Source organism: Lissotriton vulgaris, chromosome 7, assembly GCF_964263255.1.
Source record: "Lissotriton vulgaris chromosome 7, aLisVul1.2, whole genome shotgun sequence".
NCBI classification, from domain to species: Eukaryota; Metazoa; Chordata; class Amphibia; order Caudata; family Salamandridae; genus Lissotriton; species Lissotriton vulgaris.
Genome location: NC_141695.1, coordinates 1,292,919,984 through 1,292,944,692, shown reverse-complemented (window position 1 = coordinate 1,292,944,692; position 24,709 = coordinate 1,292,919,984). Strand labels below are relative to the sequence as shown.

The window sequence follows — 24,709 nt, the reverse complement described above, 5'->3', positions numbered from 1 at the left end:
ACCCAAAGCAATAGCTGTAGTTAAATGTGCAGCCCTTGGGAGAGGAGAAAATTTTGGGGCATATGAATCGAACGATTTTTCATTCGTAAACGCTGCAATTCACTCAAATACAGCGTTTGCGAATGAAAAATCGCTAACCGCGATGTATGAGCTGTTTTCTCATCACAAAATTAAGGAATCGCAAAATTAGCTATTCCTTAATTTTGAGTAAGCATTTAAGGAATCACAAATTGCGATTGCTTAAATGCTATGTATCCAGCACCCAAGTTGTGCGATTTCTCATTAAGAAATCGCAAATTACAACCAACTTCAAGTTGATGGTAATTTGCGATTTCTTTCACAAATGCACTTTTTTGCATTTGTAGAGGTGCCATATGGAGCACATACATGCCCTTAGCGCATGTATGTGCGCCATATGCGCACACATGTTCATATCAGGGGTGCATCAGGGTGTCTTTATGACACCCTTGAAATTATTCTCAATTTGCGAATCGCAAATTGAGAATGACTTCCCAATCATTCATATGGGCCTCCTAGCCCATAGAAATGAATGGGAAAGTATTCCTTAACCCATGGCACACAGTGCTCGTGTGTTCATGACGAGCTGAGCTCGTCATGACACCCACCCCCGGAAATCCCTCTGCTGCTGGCACTAGAGGGATTCTCTTTTCTCCCCCAAAGCCTCAGGAGCTGGGGAAGAGCTTCCCCAGCTCCTGAGGCCCCTCCTTGGTTTCCCTGAAATGACGATCAGCGTGCAAGTCGCGCTGACATCATTTCAGTGAAACCGAAACTGAAATGATCCAAGAGGCTCATTTCAGTTTCCCTTTCTACGTGCTCAGTCAGGGGGATTTCTCAGCCCCCTGAGCACGTAGAAAGACGGGAGAGGTATCGTTGGATAGGGGAGAATCTACCCTCCCCAGAGGATCCCTGCTTGGGAATCACAACAGGAGGGCGATCCCCAAGCAGGGATCCACCCACTAGATACCAGGGAGGGGGGAGCAACCCCTTGGGCAAGGGCCTTTGCTCCCCCAATGGTATTTGGCCAATTTCGTCTTTTTGCCCCCCCCCGGGGGCGCAAAAAGCCCACTGGACACCAGGGATTTTTAAATACATTTAAAATTAGGGTGGGGGCTGCCCAAATGGGCATGCCCATACCCCCACCCCGCCGCAATCATTGCAGTCCTTCTGCTCCCCCCGGGGAGGCAGAAAGCCCACTAAACACCAGGGATTCGTTCTTTGAAGTTTTTTTTTAGGGTGGGGACTGTCCAAAATAGTCACGCCATCTGCACCCCAGCGGGGGCGGGGGGAGCTCACTAGTCGCCAGGGATTTTTTTTGGGGCAAATTTTAATTAGGGTGGGGGCTGCCCATTACCGGCATGCCAATGGCCCACCCCCTCGCCCGCAAAAATGACAGCCTTCCTGCCCCCCTGGGGGGCAGATGGGGCAGTAGCCCCCAATCTGCCCCTGGGGGACAAAAAGCCTACTAGATGCCAGGGATTTTTTGGGGCAAATTTTAATAGGGTGGGGGCATTGGCATTCCCATTTTGGGCAGCCCCCACCCTAATTGAAATTTGCTCAAAAGAATCCCTGGCGTCTAGTGGGCTTTCTGCCCCCCTGAGGGACAGATGGGGGCATTAGCCCCCAATCCGCACCCCCCAGGGGGGGAAAGATCACTAGTCGCCAAGGATTTTTTTGGGACAAATTTAAATTAGGGTGGGGGTTGCCCAAAGCGGGCATGCCGATGCCCCCACCCCCTCCCCCACAAAAATTACAGCCATCCTGCCCCCCTGGGGGGGCAGATGGGGCAGTAGCCCCAATCTGCTTCCCCCCGGGGGCAAAAAGCCCACTAGACGCCAGGGATTTTTTCAGGCATATTTCAATTAGGATGAGGGCATTGGCATACTATTTTGGACAGCCCCCACCCTAATTAAAATTTGCCCCAAAAAATCCCTGGCGTCTAGTAGGCTTTATGCCCCCCTGGGGGGGCAGATGGGGGTATTAGCCCCCAATCTGCCCCCAGGGGGGGGCAAAAAGCCCTCTAGACGCCAACGATTACGCTGGCTTTTTTTGTGCGTGGGGGTGGTGGCTGCCCAGAATGGGCATACCAATGCCCCCACCCCCCCAAAAAAATAGCCACAGGGTTTCTGCCACCCTTGGGGGCATAAAGGGGCAACCCCCCCTATATCCACCCCGGGCAGCAGAAAGCCGGCTAGGCATGGAGTTGTTTATAGCAATATGCCTACCTGTGGATTTTGGGCCCTAGTGCCACATAGGGAAACCGAGCAAACCTGTACATTTTTTAAAACTAGACATGCAGGAGAATCCAGGATGGGTTGACTTGACTGGCTCTCACCAGGTTCTGTTACCCAGAATCCCTTGCAAAACTTAAAAACTTGTCAAAAACCAAATTTTCCTCACATTTCTGTGGCGGAAAGTTCTGGAATCTGCATGGGTCCACAAAATTCCACCCACATCGCATTCCCCAAAGTCTTCATAGAAAAATGGTACCTCACTTGCGTGGGTAGGCCTAGTGCACACAACAGGCAAGGGCCCAAAACCTATTGAGGCAACATCAAAATTACCTATCACAAACCAACCTGGTTTTGCAAAGGGGGTCCCATGAGTTTTTGGTCAGGGGCTCGGCGGCCATCTAGGGAAACCTACCTAACCCACACATTTCCAGAAACTAGACACCCGAGTGAGTCCAGCAAGGTATTACTTGCATGGGTCCCCCATCATTCTCCTACCCAGAATCCCCTGCAAACTGCAAATTTTGTCAAAAAGTTTACTTTTTTCTCACATTTCTGTGTGGGAAAGTTCTGGAATCTGCGTGGATCCTAAGGTCTGCCGATAAAAATGGTACCTTACTTGTGTGGGTAGGCATAGTGGCTGCAACAGGAAATGGCCCAAATCGTACTGTGGAGACTTCAAAATTACCCGTAGCACAACTGCCTGGTTTGGTGGGGCATGAGAGATTTTGGCCCCGGGCTCGGCTGCCATCTTGGGAAAGTACCAAACCCAAACATTTTTGATAACTAGACACCCGGGGGAGTCCAATGAGGTATGGCTTGCGTGGATCCCTCAACGCTCCCTTACCCAGAATCCCTTGCAAACCTCAATTTTAGCTGAAAAAATCATTTTTTCACACATTTTTGTGTGGGAAAGTGTGGCATCACCGGGCTCACACAAATTTCCTACCACCCAGCATTCCTCTAGGTCTCCCAATAAAAATGGTGCCTCACTTGTGTGGGAGGCCCAAGTTCCCGCGACAGGCAAGGGCCCAAAACGTAGTGAGGCAACATCAAAATTGCCTATCTCAAATCCACCTGGTTTTGCTAGGGGTTCACCTGGGTTTTTGGTCCCGTGCTCGGTGGCCATCTAGGGAAACCTACCAAACCCATACATTTCTGCAAAGTAGACACCCTGGGACTTCCAAGGAGGTATGGCTTGCGTGGATCCCCCAACGTTCCCTTACCCAGAATCCCTTGCAAACCTTAATTTTAGGTGAAATTATTTTTTCACACATTTTTGTGTGGGAAAGTGTGGCATCACCGTGCTCACACAAATGTCCTATCACCCAGTGTTCCCCCAGGTCTCCTGATAAAAATGGTGCCTCACTTGTGTGGGAGGCGCAAGTACCCGCGACAGGCAAGGGCCCCAAACGTAGTGAGGCGACATCACAATTGCCTATCTCAAAACCACCTGCTATTGCAAGTGGGGTCACCTGGCTTTTTGGCCCCGTGCTCGGTAGCCTTCTAGGGAAACCTACCAAGCCCACACATTTCTGAAAACTAGACACCCGGGTCTTCCAAGGAGGTATGGTTTGTGTGGATGCCCCAACGTTCCCTTACCCAGAATCCCTTGCAAACCTCAATTTCTGCTGAAAAAAATCTGTTTTTTTCACACATTTTTGTGTGGGAAAGTGCAGCATCACCAGGCTCATACAAATTTCCCACCACCCAGCCTTCCTCCCGGTCTCCCGATAAAGTGGCAAAACTGCTCTTAAGGGAACTGATACCGCGGTTTGGATTTCCGACCTTGGTGGAGACAGATAGAGGAACACACTTTGATAATGAAATCATGAAATTGGTGTGTGCAGCTTTGAAGATTGATCAGAGATTGCACTGTAGCTACAGCTCTGAGGCTTCTGGTTTTGTGGAACAATCAATATGAGGGTGTCAAAGGTGTGCTCGTCAACTTCATTGAAATGGCCCGATGCGTTGCCACTAGTGTTGATGAGTCTGCGTAGTACTCCTTATAGGAGGACAGGGCTCTCTCCCCACGAAATATTGATGGGAAGAGCTATGAGACTGCCTATGGTGCCAGCTACAGCATTGATAAACATCACAGATGATTTGGTTATGGGTTATTGTAAGGGACTGGCTGATGTGGTTAATTCTGTGTCCCACCAGGTTGAGGCTGCAACTGCATCCCCCTCGAGAGACCTACTGCATGATCTTAGCCCTGGTGATTGGGTGCTTGTCTTAAAGCACGTGAGGAAGAGCTGCCTTGATGCTCGCTGGCGAGGACCATATCAGGTGCTTCTGGTCACAAGTACAGCCGTGAAGTGTGGAGAATTGCCAAATTGGATCCACTCTTCACATACTCGCAGAGTCCCAGAATCTGTTGAGGATACGACTCCTCTTGTTCCCTGAAATACAATCGCGAGTACAACAGAAACAGAAAGAACAGATCAGATCGTTAAAACTCTTGATGAGGCGGAGCAATCAACCTAGCAAGAAAGAATAAATCAAACAGCTCTCGTAGTGAATGTAGACTCAGAGATAGACGACCTTGTGGAGGTGAACTTTAAACCAGAGCAAAGTGAACAGCCTGGTGCCGAAGGATTAGATCAAGAGGAAGAGAAGAGAGAGGAGAGCAGATGCTGCAGCATCAAAGTGGCCAACAAAGAAAGGCTGAACATAAGGCTTGAATCTGAGAAAAATCTCGCTCCGATTCCTGAAACATCTTATTCCAATCAAAGTGAAACCAAAGAAAGATTGCATGGTCTAAGATGATCCAGAAGGGAGAGAGTACGGTCTCGAAAGTACACATCTCCTGAGGGGACATACCTGGCTGCAGATGCAGAGACTGGAGAGATCAAGGAGGTTAGGGATCGGCACAGTGAGTCACGGAGAGAGCACTCTGACAATTGACTTTCAGTTAATAGTCCTGGAGTAGATGCCTTCGGAATTCTGACTCTGACATTTCCAGATCCACCAAGGCTGAGTGGATTACACTTGTTGATCCTTAACCAGGTTGCTTTCCCTACTTTTGGTCGACAGCCAACCGCACAAGAAATAGGAGAAATAATACAGCTTGTTCTCGCTATGCTTGGATCTAATATCATAAATGATGAAGATTGAACTGTAACAGAACTCTTATTAGCCTTAGGAAGAAGATAACCTAGCCCCAAGAGGAAGAAGATTTTAAATTAGGGATTTTCAATAGAGAGAAGAATTGAGGGTTAGGGCTGACCACGTCTCTTCAATACGTTTAGTATCATTGAACTGAACAGTGCAAAGATCAAGTGGAAAAGGAAAATAAAAAGACATTGTAAATAACCAAAAATAAGCAAAGCAGAGACTTTGTTGAATTCAGTTACGTTTCAGATTAAAATCGTGGTTCACAATGGAGTCCTAGAAATCAGGACGCAAGCAGAAATGCATAATTGGTACCCTTATTGTTGTAGTGCTTATTGTCATAGCTGTGATGATTGTTACATCTTTCGTTGGGTCTTACCTTGCTGAAAAGAATGAAATGACATCTACCCCATCAACCGTAGACGTAGGGAAGGGTGCGAAGTACATGAATAAGTATGATTACTATAAAGAAGTAGAGAGGATGTCGACGTATGTCGTGCCTACTATTACTTTAAATACATCATATGCTCATAGACACAATTTGACTTGCAAGTTGACTGACATCGAAAAGAAATTTGAGGATCAGATAGACGATCGGCATAGACAGACCTTATTTAAATCGGACCCAAAGCATAAGGTTATCCCATGGACACAGGAAGAATTAGCTCATAAGGCAAAGGGAAGTTCTGGTTCAATATCTTTAGGTTTTCAGGAAAAAGGAAAATAATGCATTAGACACCCGCCCACCTATTATGAAAAAATATTTGTGGGTGAGAGTGATTGTGAACACATTTTCTTAATTGAGGAGGCAATAAGAAAAGTGTTATTGGACAAATTAACCATAGTACCAAATGTGTAATTTGTGTGTGTGGAAAAAGTACTTATGTGAAATTGCAGTGGTATTTCCTAAAATATTTCATGTAGATGATCTATGGCCCTTGGAGGGAAAGGCGTTGACCAAGGAAAACGTGGTGCAAGTGCTGGAGAAATTGTTGGAGATGTATTTGGAGACATGATACCAAGGGTGGGTGTGATCTTGAATGATGTGAAAATTAGAAAGCTGGCAAGAATAGTGGATAAATTCTCTGTGATTATGGCCCAAATATTGTTGCTCGTTGATAGGGAGATGGTCTCACTAAGAGCTACGGTTCTTCAAAACCGTCTTGCATTAGACGTCTTATTGGCAAAAGCCGGAGGAGTCTGTAAATTATTGAAAGTTCGACAGTGCTGCACGTATATTCCTGACAATAGTCAAGATATACAAAAATATATTAGTAACATCTCAGAAATACATCAAAATTTGCGTGATTTGGCTGCTGATGGGATTTGGGAACAAATTGGCACGGGATTTGGGAAGATTGAAAGTTGGTTTGGAAGCCTGCGACAAGGGATAATGGGATACATTTTGAAACCCATCATAATAGCAGTCATTTGTATAGTTGTGTTATTGGGAGCCATCAAGGCGTACAAATGGCAAACACATATCAGTTGACTGGGGGTGAGTCTTTGCATTGCTCAAACACTCTGTCATCATCCCCTTTGGTTTTGCTTTATTCGCCCTAAGTTGGCAGGGTATGCCCAGACCTGAGTCTCTTGCTCACTTTGCCACTGGATTCAAGATAGCGTGGCTGATGAGGGTTATGAACCCGAAACCAGTCCCAGGATGTTTGTTTCCAGTCCAGGGAAGACATGGCTTGGCAGTTTGGGCTGGACTGTTCCCATGAGGCACAGGGTCAGACTGATTTGCATATGGCCATGTCTGAATTGGGGTGGCGGAGTGAGCTAAAGAATGATGATGGATTAAACCCAGATCAGTTGACTAGGGTTGAGTGCTTGCATTGCTCAAACACTCCGTCCATCATCCCCTTTGGTTTTGCTTTGTTCGCCATAAGTTGGCAGGGTATGCCCAGATGTGGGTTCCTTGCTCACTTTGCCACTGAATTATAGATCGCCTGGCTGATGAGGATTATGAACCCGAAACCGGTCCTAGGATGCTTGTTTGCAAGCTACAACTTTTATTTAGGTCAATCTCTTCTGCAAAGAGAAAACTAAGAGAGTAAGATGTTGGTGTTATGACACTAGTCATAAGAGGAGGGGAACCGTTAGAGCGCTTACAGCACTCTAAGTTGTATGGGTGCATTCCACTCATGGTTCAAACGCACTCACATATATTTGATCATTTACAGTGTATTATGTTTATTAAATGCATTTATACAATATCTTAACCATAAGACATTTAATGTGCACCTATTAATTAGAATTTACATGTATTAGAGACACTACCATTCCTGTACCCATAATGTACAGGATGACATTATATTTATATCAATGTAACTGTGTGCTTTTGTTGCCAGCACTATAGGCCCAAAGCTGCAAGTTGTTGATGGTTTTGAAATCCTTGGTTACTAAAGAAATAATTAAATGAATCTCTTGTGTGTGCCAGAACAGTATGCTCTCATCACATTGCAGGTACAGGAATTCGACCTTGTTATTCTTAGTTTAAGGAGATACCTGGAATGTCTTTGAAGAGTCTGAGAAGCGGGAAAGGAGGATACCTTCTGTGCCTGGCCTATCTGGACCTCAAGGCTACTGGAAGACAACAATAAATTAATTAAAGAGTCTATGGAAATCTACTGGGGAATATTGCAAGTGAATCAATTTGTCATGTGATACATTTTAGGAGGGGGCTGAATTTGATCTTTTTGTATGGTGCGCAGGGACAGAAAATCAGACTTCTACGTTTTCGGACTAGAAGGAGCATCTTAAGAGCCAGCTCCATAGCCTTAATCTATCTTGACCCATTTGACGTGAGTATTTCTTAGGAAGTCTACACGTGCTGACACCTTTGGGAAAGAAGTTAGTGTACTCAGCTAGGAACCTCAGAGAGAGTAGTGTAGGGAAAGATAATTCATGCTTTCCTTCCTAATGAATACGGAGTTAGATTCAGCTTCAATCCTGTGTTGTATTTTAATTCTGGAATTTGTCACATTATGCCTTCTGTGCCGAATTAATTATATGCGTAGGTTCGGCTCTGTATTGATCTTTATGTACCTATATTCGCTGATTCTCAAATGTGTTTACATTCAATTATTTTTGGCCTTATGATAAATTCCATAAACTGGAATTCAGAGTCTGTGGTCTTTTACGTATGACTACATTGCAAGTGCAATCTTAAAGTGTTTATTCCCCTCAACCACGTTCAGCAGGCAAATGAAAGACCATCAGTGTTAAATTTGGAAGGGAAGGCAGGGACTAAATGTAGCGTAATCCGAGGGAAAGGAGATAATTAGCAATCCCTTAGTATAGTGTCCCTGTAACAGTGAAATGCTTGTCTCTGTATGATGCAGTGTGCAGTATTATGTTTCAGTGTGTATTTAAGTACTTTCTTTTAAAAAAAAAGACCAACACTGGGTTGGACATTCATATTAGTGAGCTGCTGTGTACTTGCTGAGTCCTGAGATTGAAGCACCCCGCACTAACTCCCTAAGAAGCCTGTGACTGCTCACCATTGCTACCACTGAGATTCAAGTGCTGGGGCTGTTGCACGTGGCCAATTTGCACTGCCATAGTAAGACATACCCCAGGACACCAGAGGCAAACAACCTTAGTTGAGTTGAGGGGGCTAGGCCCCTGTCTTGCTCACGGTCCCCAGAATGGGGACTGATACTCCTTATAGCAGTGTTCCAGTTTGGCTCATATACTGTTGACACAAGATGTTTTTTAAGGTCCAGACATTATAAGGGCAAGTTTCAGCAGCTCTTGAACAGTTAGCATGTGGAAAGTTCTGTTAAAACATTATTGTGTGCCGAAGAAGGGGGAGTAGAACCAGAGGCATACCAAAATGTTGAGTTAGTTTGGAGGATTGGATCATCTGGAAACATCTCCTTTATTGTCCCTTAATTTCAACTGTCCGTTGACTTATGTGGCTAATGATTTTGGCTGGCTTTTGAGACTCTACTAAGAATTTCCCTAGATTTTGTTCTTGGTTTATGGAGCTGGTGTTCTCTTAATGTTTACAATACGATTAGTCTGGAATATAGGTGGTGTGTTTTGTTTTATGGTACTAATGTAGTGTAATAGCAATGTAAATACATTTTTATTGTTTGTACATTTTTAATCTCTGTTATCACGGTGACGTTTGTGTGACAATTGTGAAAATCTTTGATAAATGTAAGACTGTAAATCAGACAGAGTGTTTGACATAGCAGTTTTTACATTAGTTTCTAAATTGGGCTCATTACTGAGATATTATTCCATTAATTGAGTTAACGTTTTGAACGTATTACTAGATTTTCTCTAACCTGTAGCTATTTTTGATACATATTATCCAGTTTTATCCTCTATTTTTTGGGCATGTTACATGCAGCATGGGAGGCCTGCCATCCTCAGGAAAAACAGAGCAACTGCACACCTTTTAGGGTACAGGTTCCCAGTAACGTGGACAACTACAGAAAATCCAAAAATTTGGGGGCGTCTGAATGTCAGTTGCCAGCTGCATTGGATCCAACTGCCAGTGTTTTGGTATAAAAGCTTGCTATATAAGCCATGTGTCACAATTCACTTTTCAACTGCACGGAGTATCTGAGGAAAGACTGGACCCGATTAAGGCGCTTGGATGTCTCTGCTGTAGGAGTGGAGAGCATATTCCAGCATCTTGTGGCACTAACACGTGAGTGGTGCGCTTTACAAAAACCTTATTGATTGATTCCTGGTCTGAAAACTACCTGGACCTGAGCTCAGAAAAAAAGAAGGAGGTATACTGCAGTGCTTGATAAAAACACACCTGTTCCAAACTAGATTGCAGGTTCGCCATTGAGCTGTGCTGCTGTAAAGATGTCTGCCTTCAAGGAGTTGCCAAGACTAGAGACCTGTTACCACTTCACCGCCTAAACCCAACGAGTGATCCCCGATTTCTGCCTGTCTCTCCTTCAAGAAGTCAAGAACGAACATGGAAGAGGGACTGCAGCTGAGTGATGGAAGAGTTCAAAAAGCCCTGTGGTGGGCTGCAGCTGTGACGGGACCTACCCGTGGTGCTCTTCACAATCCTTATCTGGGTCCTTCCCTGCTTTTGTGTGACCTGAGCTTTCTTATGTGGTGGCATGAGCAGTGCACTTGACCCCTTCCAGCATGGTCATCTCCGTGCATCCATTGATCCTTGTGTGGGTCCTAGAATGCTACCCTTGACTTGTTCCAGCATGGCCTCTGTGGTGTTAAGAACTGAGATTCTGAGCACCTTCCTCTCCTAATCTCCACAACCCTGTCCTACTTGGTGGCACCAAGTAGCCCATGTACCTGCATCTGATGATTGCTGTATAGGGATTGCAGAAACAAGCTGCTGCATCTATGGCCACCTCAAACTCCTTATCACACGTACCCTCAATCAGTTTCTGTCCACTCTCTTACTATGCCACACTACCACACCTGTGAGTGCAACATTTATGAAGAGTGTTGCATCGCTGGGAGAAACCAGCGATGCAACACTTTTCAGTGCGCCCTACTTGCGACACCTTGGATGTGCCGTTTTTACTTTACGGCGATCCATGTCACAAGGATTTACAGATATGTCAGGAATTCTGATGTACCGGTAGGCGCAAAAGTGATGCATCGTTGGGGTGTGTATGAAAAAAACTTAACTCAAGCAATGTGTCCTTTCACATCGGGCAAGCCCAATGTGAAAGGGCCTGCATCAGTCTTATGCCTGCTGTGAGGTAGGCGTAAGGTTTTGATGCAGTGGGGCAGCAAGCTAAGATAGATTTCACTGTGCACCTTCTACGAGGCTTTCTTGTGGGGAACACCCCCCCTGCACTCATTATAGCTGACACAGGTATAATGTGGCGCAGGGGTTTACAAAGTGACACATTTGCCTAGATGTGTCACTTTGTAAATATGGTGCAACGTGGTGCAAATTTACACCGCCAGTGCGTCAACAAAGTGATGAATCAGCGGTGTAAAAGTGCTGCAAGGGGCTTACAATTAAGCCCCTGAGTACATACCTGCCAACTCACCTGCATTTAATGGCCCTCTTTTCACTTCTGTTATGATGCATGATGTGGTAAATGTATGGGTCTATAGGTGAATAAATAAATAGATGAATGAATGGGTGTTAGAGATTGGACTATGGATAAGTGATTGAGTTAATTAATGGGGGTTGCATGAGTGAATGAAAGGGTGATTGGTAGGGTGAGTGGATCAGCAGGTCGATCAATGGATGGGTGACGGTGTGAATGGATTGATGAATTGCTGAATGAGTGGGAGGTTAGATGTATATGCATGAGTGAATAGGTGGATGGCTGAATGTGTGGACGATGGAGTGATTGGACAAGCATTTGAAAATATAGCTGAATAAACATATGTAAAGATGAATGAAAGAATGGATGGGGTGGGTTATTGTCTGAATGGGTAAGCGAATGAATGTAAGGAAATTGATGACCGCGGGCAAGGAAGGCTGAGTAGGTTAGGAGATGAAGGAATGGATGGATGGGTAAGGTAGTGGGTGAATAAGTGGACTGATAGCTGGATGGAAATGTGACTACTTAGATGGATGGCTAAAGCTCTCATCCATAATAATGTAAGTACACAGTGCATCATTTAGAAAAGAACAAGTCTGCACCTTCTGCCAGCCATCCGGACATCCCACTCCAACTGTTCCTGCTGGTGGGCACCTGTCTCAGTCATTAGCCGGTCACTTTCAGGTATGGCGTTTTAATGTTAATGCTGCAATATACTGTAAATGTACAGGAATTTATATAGCGCAAATCACCAACTGGTCTCTAAGCGCTTGCTTAGGGAACCCGTCCTGGTATTCTCCTGTGAGATAACCCTGGCAGGGTATCCGCAAGGTGAAAGCCAGGCATCCCGCCGCGAGGGGCCGTTGTGGAGATTAAACAAGCTATTGCCCAGAGTGTGAACCCGTGAATTGAGTAGGCACCGGAGCGAGAATTGTCGAGTCCATGGACATTTTAGGGCTCAAGACCCCGCCGAGCCGGGAATTGAACCCTGGTCCCAGGCTGACCTCTGCTTCCAGGTCTGCCTCCTCTAACCAGTGAGCCACACTTCTCCACTGTGGGACTGGGCCTCTGGTACATCACTTTTTCCCATATTAAAAGTGACACACTGGCATCTCAAGAGGCTTGTAAATAAGTCCCTGAATGTTTTAACTTTGCAAAGTTATGTGACTTGTAGGACTGGATTTAGTTCAGATTTGCCTATATGTAGCGTAACCGCTACTTGGACATCCCACTTCAAGGGACAACTGAAAGATCAGAAAGGGTAGAGCCCTGAATAACATGCTGGTTTGGGGTAACCTTTATTTAAAAAATGTTGTCTGACACTACAACTTTGTGCAAGCAACAAAATACTGTACTGATTTTATACTCGAAGAAGATCTGGATATACCACTAGCACATGTGTTGCAAACATATATGATTGTAATACTTGCCTTTATAGCCTATGCAACTCGGTTGCAATATAGCACAGACCACCAACTCCTTGGCACTGATTTCAGAAAACACTATGAAAAATGTGCCTTAGGGCTTTTTTTTATGCAAACACCACAAGCAAACTACCTCCAATCAGAACTCACTTCACCAGCACCAATTAGAAACCCAGAACATAATGTAAGAAAATCATATATCTTTATTTTTTTCCTGTATATTAAAAACTCCAATAATGTAGGAAAGCTTTTCTCTTTGCAAATATTTTCTCAGAACATAATGTTAAAAAATACACATTTAAAGCATAACATTTCACAAATAAGGGAGAGCTTAAAGATGTATTCTCTAAACAACAAAACAACGACCTGATACACATTGAAGGCACTTTAAAGGCAAAACAATATAAGTGCTAATATATCACATTCAATGTATACATAGGAAATCCTTCCTTTCATCCAAACCAGATGTTATTTCCAATGTTCTAGCTGAACCATCTATATTCAGACCAGGTGTTGATTTCAGAAACCCAGAGGCATATTTACAAGCCCCTCTTGCCACTGGAGTATCACTTTTTTTGATGCTCCGGTGGCGTAGCGCCATTTGCCATATTTACAAGGAGGCCCTAAGCCATTTAACATGGCTTAACGCCACCCTGTAAGTATGCCCATTTCCGCTTCAGTTCTTTGCAGCAAAGGGACGTGCAATGGGTGTTGCAGTGGGCATTTCACGCCGTCACCCATTGCTTTTTGACACTGTCCCAGATTTACAAGTCAGAGGCAGCACCAAAAACTAACAACAGGGAATACCTGGACTTAGAATGGCAATACAAGGAAAAATTATGAATGTCTCCTCGTTTCTTGCTCTTTCCATGTGTGCTGCATTCTGCAGCACACATGGAAAGAGCAAGTCACCATTATTGATTGTTTATGTGCAGGAAGGCGTCCCTTCCTGCACATAAACAATCCCCCCTGCAGCGCAGGCACCCTTGTAACATGGTGGCAGGGTGCCTGCAGTCGAGCTAGGCACCTTTTTTTGCACGAGGGAAACACAGGTGTGCAACATATTCTTGTGAATATGGCGTATCCTTGTGTTTAAAAAATGTCTAGCGCAGCGTTGCCAAATTTGGCGTAGCACCGTGCTCTGAAATGTTTTTGTAAATATGCCCCCAGTGACAATAAGGGGCTGTGCAAACTCTGTAGTGACTGGATGTTGCTCCCTGCAAGTAACCCATGTTCCGGTGTGTAGTAAAAAGCCATCAAGATAGACCAGAGAGTTAATCACTCAGATAACATTGGTGAGTGTGATTTGCAAGTTAGAATCCAAGCCAGGCTGACACAACTTACATACTCTACACAATTCATGTTGTTGCATTTAAGTCAATTTTTTAGCTTTTGTGGAATGCTGTGGCATAAACTGAACTTCAGTCGTTAAGTTGGCAGTGGAGCGAGCCAGAGCTCATTTTTTTCTAGCCATTTTGAGAATCCTGCCAGCTCTTGAAACGATTTGCTGTAACAAGCAATGTGTTGTTCTCTCGCTTCATCTCATCTCATTAAGCTCCAGTCAAAAGAACTTCAGCAAGAAATGCTTCGCAGTTCGTGCTGAACTGGTCCTATTGTAGCAGGACCAAGGCTGAATTGCATATGACTGGGTGTAATCTGAGGTGGTATGGTGGGCAATAAACAATGGATTAGAATGGTACCTTCGAGCGACGAATCAGTAGTTAGACTATTTGAAAGAAGGATATTACAAAACAAAATTCCTCCCCCACAGGTTATTTTTTGCAGTAGTATTAATTCAGTTTCAACTAACTTTAGCCTATAACCTGCCCTTTCATAAACAACTTCCTTGTGGTGTTCTTTGATATGGAAGGAATTTATCATCACCCGCATCACAGGGGAATTAGACTCCTTCGCTTTAAGTGTTAGTGCCTTGAATATTCATTGGTCACATTCACTCTCTCTTCCAACAATACTGAAACCCAACTAGGTTGATGAATGTAAGCACCTCTACTGCAGTCCTGTTTAACTCCTCCAGCAAAAACAAGCTAAACATATAACACAAACAAAATAGCATACCAGGTTTCTCACAACTGTAGGTCAACATTCCAGATGCTCGGCTGCAGTTAAATCCCAATAATGTTACCGCTCTTCCCATAGCTATCTCATTTCTTTTAATTCCCAGATGGGCTGCACTTACCGGATAGTCTGCTGTTCCCTTCTCTCCTAGCCTCAACCGACAAATCACAAATTAAGCAGGCACCTGCCCTTCACCATCTTTGGTGCCTTAGTTAATATGCATAAGTTCAGTCCTTCCCACATGTATCTCTCATAATTATGAGTCAGAACATCTACGGGCCTCAAGGTTCTCCATTCGAGTAGTTTGAGTAAACATAAACTACAACATGTGCTATCTCTTTTCTCTAAGCACTGCTTCTTTCTCTGATTACAATGTCAGTTTGACCACAACGTTGCTGGTGTGTCTCCTGCTGAACTCTTCGAGCCTCCCAATCACTCTTTCTCTCCTCCCTTAAGTCGTAGATTCAGTGCAGGTACAAAGTGAACATACTCAAGGACATCAGACCCTCCAGCTTTTCTCTCACATTCCATATGCAAAGTTCTCACATTTGGCTCTATTTTCCAGGTCTTCGCATTATAAATGGAGAGCATCTGTTTTCGCCTTTGCTGCTTAAATGTTCTTGCTCATAGTTTCATCGCTACGTGAGGTCATCTTTAGTTTTACCTCTAATACCACCTCCACTGGAGCTGATCTGATCCACATCTGCCCTAGGAACTGACAATGCCTTTGGTAAGCTCTTGTTCACATCACACATTTCCAATTTCAGATCACTTTTCCAGTCCCCCTTAAATTCCTGTTGATAGGACTTCAAGTCAGTCTTCACCATTCTTTTTATAGGCCATTTCATGCTGTGGCACAGTGGATGAATCTCCAATGCAAAAGTAGAATGGGCCAAATAACTATCAATCTCCTTTTGTCCAGTACGTTCCCCCTTATGCCTCAGCCATTGGATCAGGTGTCTGCCAGAACACTTACAGGACCAAGAGCTGGACACCTGGAGAGGTGTCTCACTTTCCTATCTCCCGAATCATCACATTATACGGCCAGCATGTCCCCTCGATAGTCAGTCCCACACTGACCACATGACTCTTGATCACAACCACAAGACGACTGGTTTCCACATCTGAACAAAAGATTCAAAGCGCCATGCAGTCTATATTGGGTCTTTCACCAATACTCTTCAAGCAGACAGAGAGCTAACATTGAAATGGACTCTCACAATGAACCCATGCATCTGGCTAATTAGCAGTGGGGGTGACCCTGGTGTCTCAAATAGATCTTCCTGTGCTCAGACATGGCCGTGAATGAATCTTATCTAAGAAATGGGTCTGTTCATGCACAACATGCATGTCTGCCATATCCAAAGTTCAAAGTGTACCTCTCTGCACAACCTCCAGTATGACAAGTGCAACAGAACACGAAAAGCCACAATGCAGAGATGTTTTCAGGAGAGGGACATCCCCTATGATTGTGTTGAGGCACCTCATTTATCTCCATGGGATCATGGGCCCTGTGCCCACCTCAGGTGGGGTAGTTCCCAGGCAGAAGCAGAATTTTGATGCCATATATATATGCTCAACCCGCTGTTGTCCTCAAGGAGGAGCTAGGCTGTGGCAATCAAACAGCTCTGTTTAATTCTTGTATTATATGAGAATTTTGAAGAAAATGCATTCCTCATGCTAGCCCGACCTTGTGATCAATGGTGGCTCCTCCCCTAAGGCAGAGAAGCTTTGCCCCACTGCGCAAAAAGGAAAAATAAAATGATAATAACGTTTCGTTATTGTCACTTTATTTTTCCGATTGCATGCAGTCAGTGGCCTGTGTGCAGTGTGGGGCGGGGCTGGACAGAGCAGGGGAGGAGTGGTTTGATCTCGCAAAGTGCTGTGTATGAACTTTTTGGCCGGCCCTCTTGGGCTGACCAAACAGCTCATGTGCACTTTGCATGTTCCCCACTAGGCTACATTACACAGCCTGGTGAGGAAAATGCACAGGCTCCCTGTAACAGTCTGAGCGCTGATCCACGACACTCAGATCAATCACAACGTTATGATTGGCTCAGGGGCGCTTGTCTGACCTGGTGCTTCCTGCTGCCGGTCGGACTGCAGAAAGAAAGAAAGAAAGGAAGATGATGCAGGGGAGGCAGAGGCCGGCCGGCCGGCCGGCTGTTCCAATATAAGTGGCTGATTATTTTGTTCATTAACCCCCCCCCTCTTGCCGAACCATCTACCGGTAGCAGCCACTACTGTTTGTGATCCATGTCAGAATCAAGGAACTTAATGGCGTAAATTAGGTGTTGCATCTAATGAAGTTGCATTTCGTCTTTGCCATAATACTATCCTCTTAACCAGGTCAAATGTTGCTGTAAGATCTCCATACGTGGTGTAAAAATAATGTATTCTACAAATCTATTTTATTAAATATGTAAGACTTAATACATATGGATCTTATAATTCACAGAGTAATAGTATATGTCTTTCCAGCACTCATGTTCCCTGTCTGCTAAAGATTTGACTGTGGGCCAGAAAATTACCAATGGCAACTCTCTGTACACAAATTGTGTTTAAGATAAATTGAAGATAGAAGTTACTGATTTACTTAGGTGTTTAATTATTTTCTATAGCACTGGATTGTGACAGGTGACCACTTCATAGAAGTCATGACAGTATCAAGGTAGTTCTTGATTTATCCAATGCCCATTCTGAGCAATGGAATATTCACAGCTGATATGGTTAGAGAACTCTTGATGATTATTCAACTCTGGCATGTGGTGAAGGTAAATTGCAATCGCAGCAGCCCTGTTTTTTTTGGGGGGGTGGTCTTTAAGAAAAAGATGAAAACATTTATTACAGAAATAGATATTTATTATGAGGTACCCTTTATCAATATAAATTGGCTTATTATTCCATTGTCAGGTTTTAGCTTAAATCAAATTTTGATTAGATTATAGAAATTATCCCTGAATTGGTGACAAGGCATTTCCTTTCACCAACCAAGTAGCAAGTTCATCAAAAATGAGATTGGAAAAGATTTTAAGAATTTGCAATGCCAAAGTTTAAATGTTGACGTATGCTTTTATCAACTTCACAATATTGATTACCAAGATATTGTCAAGGTTTGAAGTTAAGTACATGTATACTTCTCTAAGTATGCATACCTTGACCACATGTTGATAGTCGATACTGTGCAGATCAATATTCCTAGCTATTTACTTGTCTTTACATACTATTACATATTTTGCTATGCAGGAGTTAAGGACTCAGTTTGACATTGGTACAATTCCAAGAGCGCTTCTCCCTTGACATTCCAACTTTCCTACACTCAAAGTATGTGTGTGGCACATGGTAAATATATTCATTTTTGTCTACAGAAGTGAGTTCTCATTTTGCAGACAAATCCCAAGAGATTTAAAATAGTTCTCATCCTGACTTGACTATGTGGATATGTGTATCTTGGAGGATAATGCTGTAACTGCAAATCTCTGGGTATGGTAATCCCTGACATGCAACTGTAGTTCCAGATGCTTTTCTCACAAAAGTTAGTCCTCTTATGGTCTCCGGTTTTGTCTTTTGGTGAAAGAAGAGAAGTCTTTTTTTTAACATCTGTTTATAGATACCTTTAGATGTCCTTGAGACCGTTTGTCACCAGAACTTCACATATACATAGAGTGGACTCTGGTTACTTCAAAGGGAATTACTTCTCTTTCACCTCAATCTCTTGGCTGTTTAGTGTAGTGTTCATTCTCCTACGGAGTTCCTGCATTGCTTTGTATGAGGAATTATTATATATTTGTAATATACACTCCATCTTTACACACTCACATCTTTATAACAACCTGCATTCTATAGAGACAGCGGTCCTTTTTTTTAATTTCCTTTACTGCAGGCCTTTTTAAAATGTTTTTGTCAGTACTTGAGTTTTAGCCTGACGTTAAGATGACCGAATTGCTTTTCATCTTCACATATTGGGACGGACTAATGCCTAAATGCCCACCTCGTCTTGCCATATCCCAGCTCCTTCTCAATCCAGCTTTCCATGTTCTTACCATGTCTATTGATTTTCTGGTGCTAGGTTGCTGCATACATTTTCAGCTTGCCCAACAGCTCCTTTGATTCTGCTGCATTGGGTTCCTGATGGTGCTCTTGTTTACAAATCACAGCACCCAGTGGAAGCACAATGAAGCAGCATCAAGTAGACCAAGGGACCGGATGTTTCAGGAATCAACTCATCTGTATAAAAATCCACTTGTCCCATGTGGGGTCAGTCAGCGAGGAGACAAATCATCTCAGTGTTCAGAGCTCTGATTATACTTTCTAATATTATGTCAGGATACGACTTCTAGCAATGTTCTGGTTATTCCACATTTTCAATGCATCTGAACATGCCAGGGTTCTTGTCAAGTTCTGGATATATCATTATTATATTGCATCATTACTTTCTTTTTTACATTAGTTTCTGAGTAAGCGGCCTATAAATTGCTTTGGCAAATTTACTTTTAAGCATTTTCTCAGTTTTTCAAAATGTTACCATAAATAAACTCAGATTAGATCTCTGATCCATTGCATACTTTGCCGACTGTGGATTAACGAGACAATCTGACCTTCTCAACTTGAACACCATCTGTAATTGTTGAATGAAACACTTCATTTTACTCTTTCTTTGTTCCCTTGTTTGAAATGACTGTGAAATATATTAAGAAATAAGGACTGGTTTACGTTTACAAGTACATAAATGCATGATCTTGTAGAGTCATAATGTAATGGCCATATTTTTTAAGCTATTGACACATGGAAGTTTGGGAAGACACATGCAAAAGTGGGTTCCGCAGTCATCAGAGGGCTTACTCACCTGAAGATTTTCATGGGAATAAATAATCTGGTGGAAGAAGACACAAAATGGTAGTTCCAGTGCTGGAATGGCCTGTGAGTTTGTGCAAACCCACAAAGTTAAACGCTGAAGGACATTCACAAATTCATTTCACAACTGTTCCTACAAATGAAAAACTTGAAAATGTACTTGTGACAAGACAGGCCTCGAAAAATCATAAAAATGTTAGCAAACCTGCAGGTCCAGTGACTTGAATAATTACATAAGATGTTCTATTGTGATTAGAAAGCACTATGATTAAATCTGTTTAAAGATTATTAGGGTAACATCCTATTGCTCAAACTGACCTTTAGCAAAAGTTTAATATGATATTGGTGCAGTTTTATAAAGTGTTTTAAACTTTTATTGTGAATTTCATATGTTTTGCATTTTATATTCCTGAATCTTTTTATGGTTGTCTGAACCGCAATAAAGGTATTCTTGACTTTGCTTGACTTGAATAATCTTCTTGACCTAACTATAATGCTCTTGACCGTGGCGCCCCACTATTTTTTTACCGGTGGGTCAGGCAGCACACTATGCTAAGCACAGATTTTGTAGCTTAAGTGTTTTAAGCCATGCCCTTTATTACATCTGCCACGCCCCTTTAAGATCCCCCCCAGTTTTTTTCATCCCACTTAAAGCCCTGCATTTACATAAATAATATAGGTGTAATGTGCATGCTCGTCTTGGAATCGGGGCATTCTATATTTCGTTAGTGATTACAAGAGCACTGAGTTTTGAGCTGTTTTAGTTGTTCTTCTTTGAAAATTTAAATATTTTCGTCTTTTTCCTCTAAATACTGTAAGGAATCACTGTTTACAAGTTACTAATAATTGCTTACGAAAACTTCACTTACTATTAAATGGAAAAACACGGCAGCACTCTACATTTCATGAAATTGTTAATTATGAGTTTAACTCGCCCCGGCATTCTACTTTTCTGTGGCAAAACATGCGTTTTTTTTACCAATCCAAATATTGGAAAGTAGTATGAACCACCCAAACCTACAAAAGAATTTGTAATGCAAAATACAGACAGAGTCTAGCAGAGACACTCATTTCAGAGATGCGGCCATGGCGTTGACGTGTTTGTACACCCTTTTGAGTTGTAGCAGCAAAAGAGATCGTAGTTCTATCTGTGAGGCAGGCATTAAGTTGGACAAATGTTTTAATTTCTCCTATTAAAACTTTACATTTGTGCTATATTGTAGAGCACCCGTCCCCTGTTTGAAAACTTTAATGTGTTTTAAGCGTTTTATTTTTACTGGATGGGTAAGTTTCTAGTATAAAACGTATGCTGTACATTATGCTGTACATCGTGCAGGGGGTTTAGCGATTCTCAAACAGCGCCAGTGCTGGGAATGAGACCACAAGTGTGATATCTTTTCTGATATGAAGCCCTGCTTTCTCCCCCAGCACAACACAGTGCTGCAACTATGTTTGTTGCACTGCATTGCACTATAAAATAGCCTGCGGTGATCGATTTACAGGCACCACGGAGGGCCCGATTGTGATGTGTGTTGAAGGTGGCATTTCTTTCAAACCCCCCACATCCTGCGCGCGGCGCCCCTGGGTTCTCATCACGACGCACCGGAGTGCAGCAGCGCACACTTTGGGAACCACTGCTCTTGACTCATCAACTGGTCACAAATTGTGTGATCCTGGGAAAATAGTTTATTTATCCAAGCTGCCTTTATCTTCATTATCATATATGAGAGTTCCTTCAAATATGTGAGTAGAGCATGCCTGCTGTACAAAAAAATCTTTTGTTTGATATAATAGAATACATGTTTGCAGCAGAATGTAGTCCACATATAGGCTACACACGACCCCTGACTTTTTCTAAAGCATGATGTGGTAGGGCAATGTTATTTACAAACAGCACATTTCCCTTTGAAATGGCCACCAGATTTACCACTGACATGCAGTTTAACTGATAAAACCATATAGGGGTTGATTCTGATTCGGTAAAAACTGCTCCGAATAGCTGTTCGGAGCGTTTTTTCCCATACAAATTGTACCCTGCAACGTCCCGCGTACGTATGTCGAAGTACGATTGGTACCAGGAGCCGGACTCCGTACGAATCGTACAGAGACCGTATGTCTCGAATCCCCATACGAGTCTCCGTCGCAACCTGCTGTACGCAAGATCTGTACGGCTCGCGGCTGGTTTATACGACCCAGCAAGTATGATACGTGTTGGGTGCGCACCGTACGACCCTTTTTTTACGGGAGCTGAAAACAGCCGTAAAAGCAGAGTTCGCGCCGAAACAGGTACGGAACGGCCCCTCCCCGGGTACAGTGCGTACCCCCCATGTTCGTAGGGGTAAGCACCGTACCCCACGTACGCTGGGTGTGGGGCGTAGCCCTGCGATCATTGGGGGTACGCACCGTACGGTGTGTATGTGATTGTGCGCTTTTCCGTACGAATTGCCCTTACCTGACGTGGACCGTACGGATCGCGTCCTGATGCCCCGGTCCGAATCGTACTCATCGGGTCATACAGCTTTTGTACGAGTCGTACGGAGAAGGCTCCGGATACGATTCGTACGCACGTTTTTTTTACCGAATCGGAATCGACCCCTTAGTGTAAAAACAATAATCTGTGGGATTCGAATGTTAGCAAATATTTATCATTTGCACATCACCTAGTTAAAGTGTTTGTTTTAATCCTTTTAAAATATTTGTTTCCATCACACTTCAGAATTGAAAAAAGGTGCTTTCATAACTGCTGTTATTTTGAAACATTTGTAAAGTACCTTTACAACCTATTTACATTTTGTATTAAGAAACTGACACCTTGTATCCTTTCCTTTCAGACCTTGTACCCAAGAACAATTGTCACACAAGTGACTTTACAAAATCCTGCTGTCTCCTACTCTCTCTGTTTTCGGTCTTTCTCTTTAACTTTCACTTCCTCTTCTCTATCTCCTTTTGTGGTTTTCTCTCTCTTGCTGCTGATCTATGTTTGTTGAGGAAAACGAAGAGGCCTATTACGATTGCGGAATGCCAGTCACTATATATATACCATGTGATCAAGGTCCGAGAGGGACCGAAACGCGTCATGGCGGTGGTGTTGGACGAGTAACTGCAATAAAGAAATATTTAGCACGATTTTGGGTCTGCATCGTCTCTTGGGATTCAATTCCTGTGTGCTAGAGGCAAAATCAGGATATATATATATATATATATATATATATATATATATATATATATATATATATATATATATATATATAAAAAACAATATATATATATCAAATATATTAAATAATATTAATTTTAACTAAATAAATTAAATGTAATATACATTTTAACAAAATATAACAAACACACCTAATTAAAAAAAATAAACACACAAACATCATAATGTATACATATATATTTACTTTAAAATTATTAGTAAACTATTATCTTTAATTTATTTTAAAACTATTAAAAAATATTCAAACTTACATTTTCCAATACAACTAGTACAACAGTAGGGAAAGTGTTGGATAGCAAAATAATAAAATGTACTAGTCCAGCTCCAGTAAGTGCAACAGTAGGGAAAGTATTGGAAAGCGGAGGAGGAAAAAAACATTACTATTCCCACTACAAGTGGTGCAATGGTAGGGAAAGTGTTTGAAAGCGTAGGGGTAAAAATTACTATTCCCACTACCAACACTGCAACAGTAGTGAAAGTGTTGGATAGCGGAGGGGTAAAAATTACTATTCCTATCCCAGTGAGTGCAAAAGTAGGGAAAGTGTTGGGTAGCGGAGTGATAGTAATTACTATTCCCACTCCAGTGAGTGGGAAAAGAATTGGATAGCAGAGGGGTAAAAATTACTATTCCTACTTCAATGAGAGCAACAGTAGGAAAAGTGTTGGATAGCGGAGGGGAAGAAGTTACTTTACCCACTTCAAAGAGTGCAACAGTAGGGAAAGTGGATAGTGGCGGGGTAAAAATTACTATAACTAATAAAATTCTTTTAAACTAGAAAATATTTACAAACAAATAAATTAATTAATATATACATGTATTTATTGTATTTCTCACCCTTTAACACCATAACAATAACAAAACACTTCAACATTTCTAATGACATGTTTTCCAAAATTAACATAATTAATAATCAATTTTAAAAATATTAATAATAAATAAATACTAATAAACATTAATTGACTACACTCACTTTAACACTATGATATCTACAACACATCTAAATGCAACTCTGAAATAATAAAAATGCATTTAAAACGTATTTATAAATTAAAACTATTACTATTGACAACTAATATTAAAGTAATTAAAATGTTTGTAATACCCACCCTTTACCCCTTTAAAAGTAAGAACAACAGACAAAGAATTAAACAAATACCCAAAATACATATCAAATAATTAACATTAATTACCAACTTTATATTAATTAATTAAACACAAATTACTTCCCACCCTTTACTCCTATAAACACCAAAAAAAAAAAATAATTACACAATTACCATAATTAAGTACCAATTAATTAATTAAAATGAATTACCATCCAATTGTTAATTCATCAATTAAAAATAAATTGCGTTCCACCCTTAACACCTAAAAGCACCACAACACACACCTACAATTAATTACACAATTACCATAATTAATTACCAATTAGTTAATCAAAATGAATTAACAGCCAATTAATAATTCATCAATTAAAAATAAATTGCTTCCCACCCTTAACACCTATAAACACCACAACACACACCTAAAATTATTAACACAATTACCATAATTAATTACCAATTATTTAATTTAAATTATTTAACAACCAATTATTAATAAAAAATAAATCACTTTACACATTTAACACTATAACATCTGAATTAAAGATACATTAATAAATAAAATATAATCAATACATTTAATATATTTAAATTACTTCCCACCCTATTCACCTATAAACCCACAACCCACTACAAAACTAAAAACACCAAATTCAAATAATG

At 42.1% G+C, this 24,709-nt stretch overlaps 1 protein-coding gene across 3 annotated transcripts in view; it reads left to right on the top strand.

The window, feature by feature from the left end:
* The window catches only part of LOC147703522 (membrane-spanning 4-domains subfamily A member 4A-like), a 381,338-nt gene that overhangs the window by 68,439 nt on the left and 288,190 nt on the right, over positions 1-24,709 (top strand). The gene's annotated exons all lie outside the window — the stretch shown is intronic.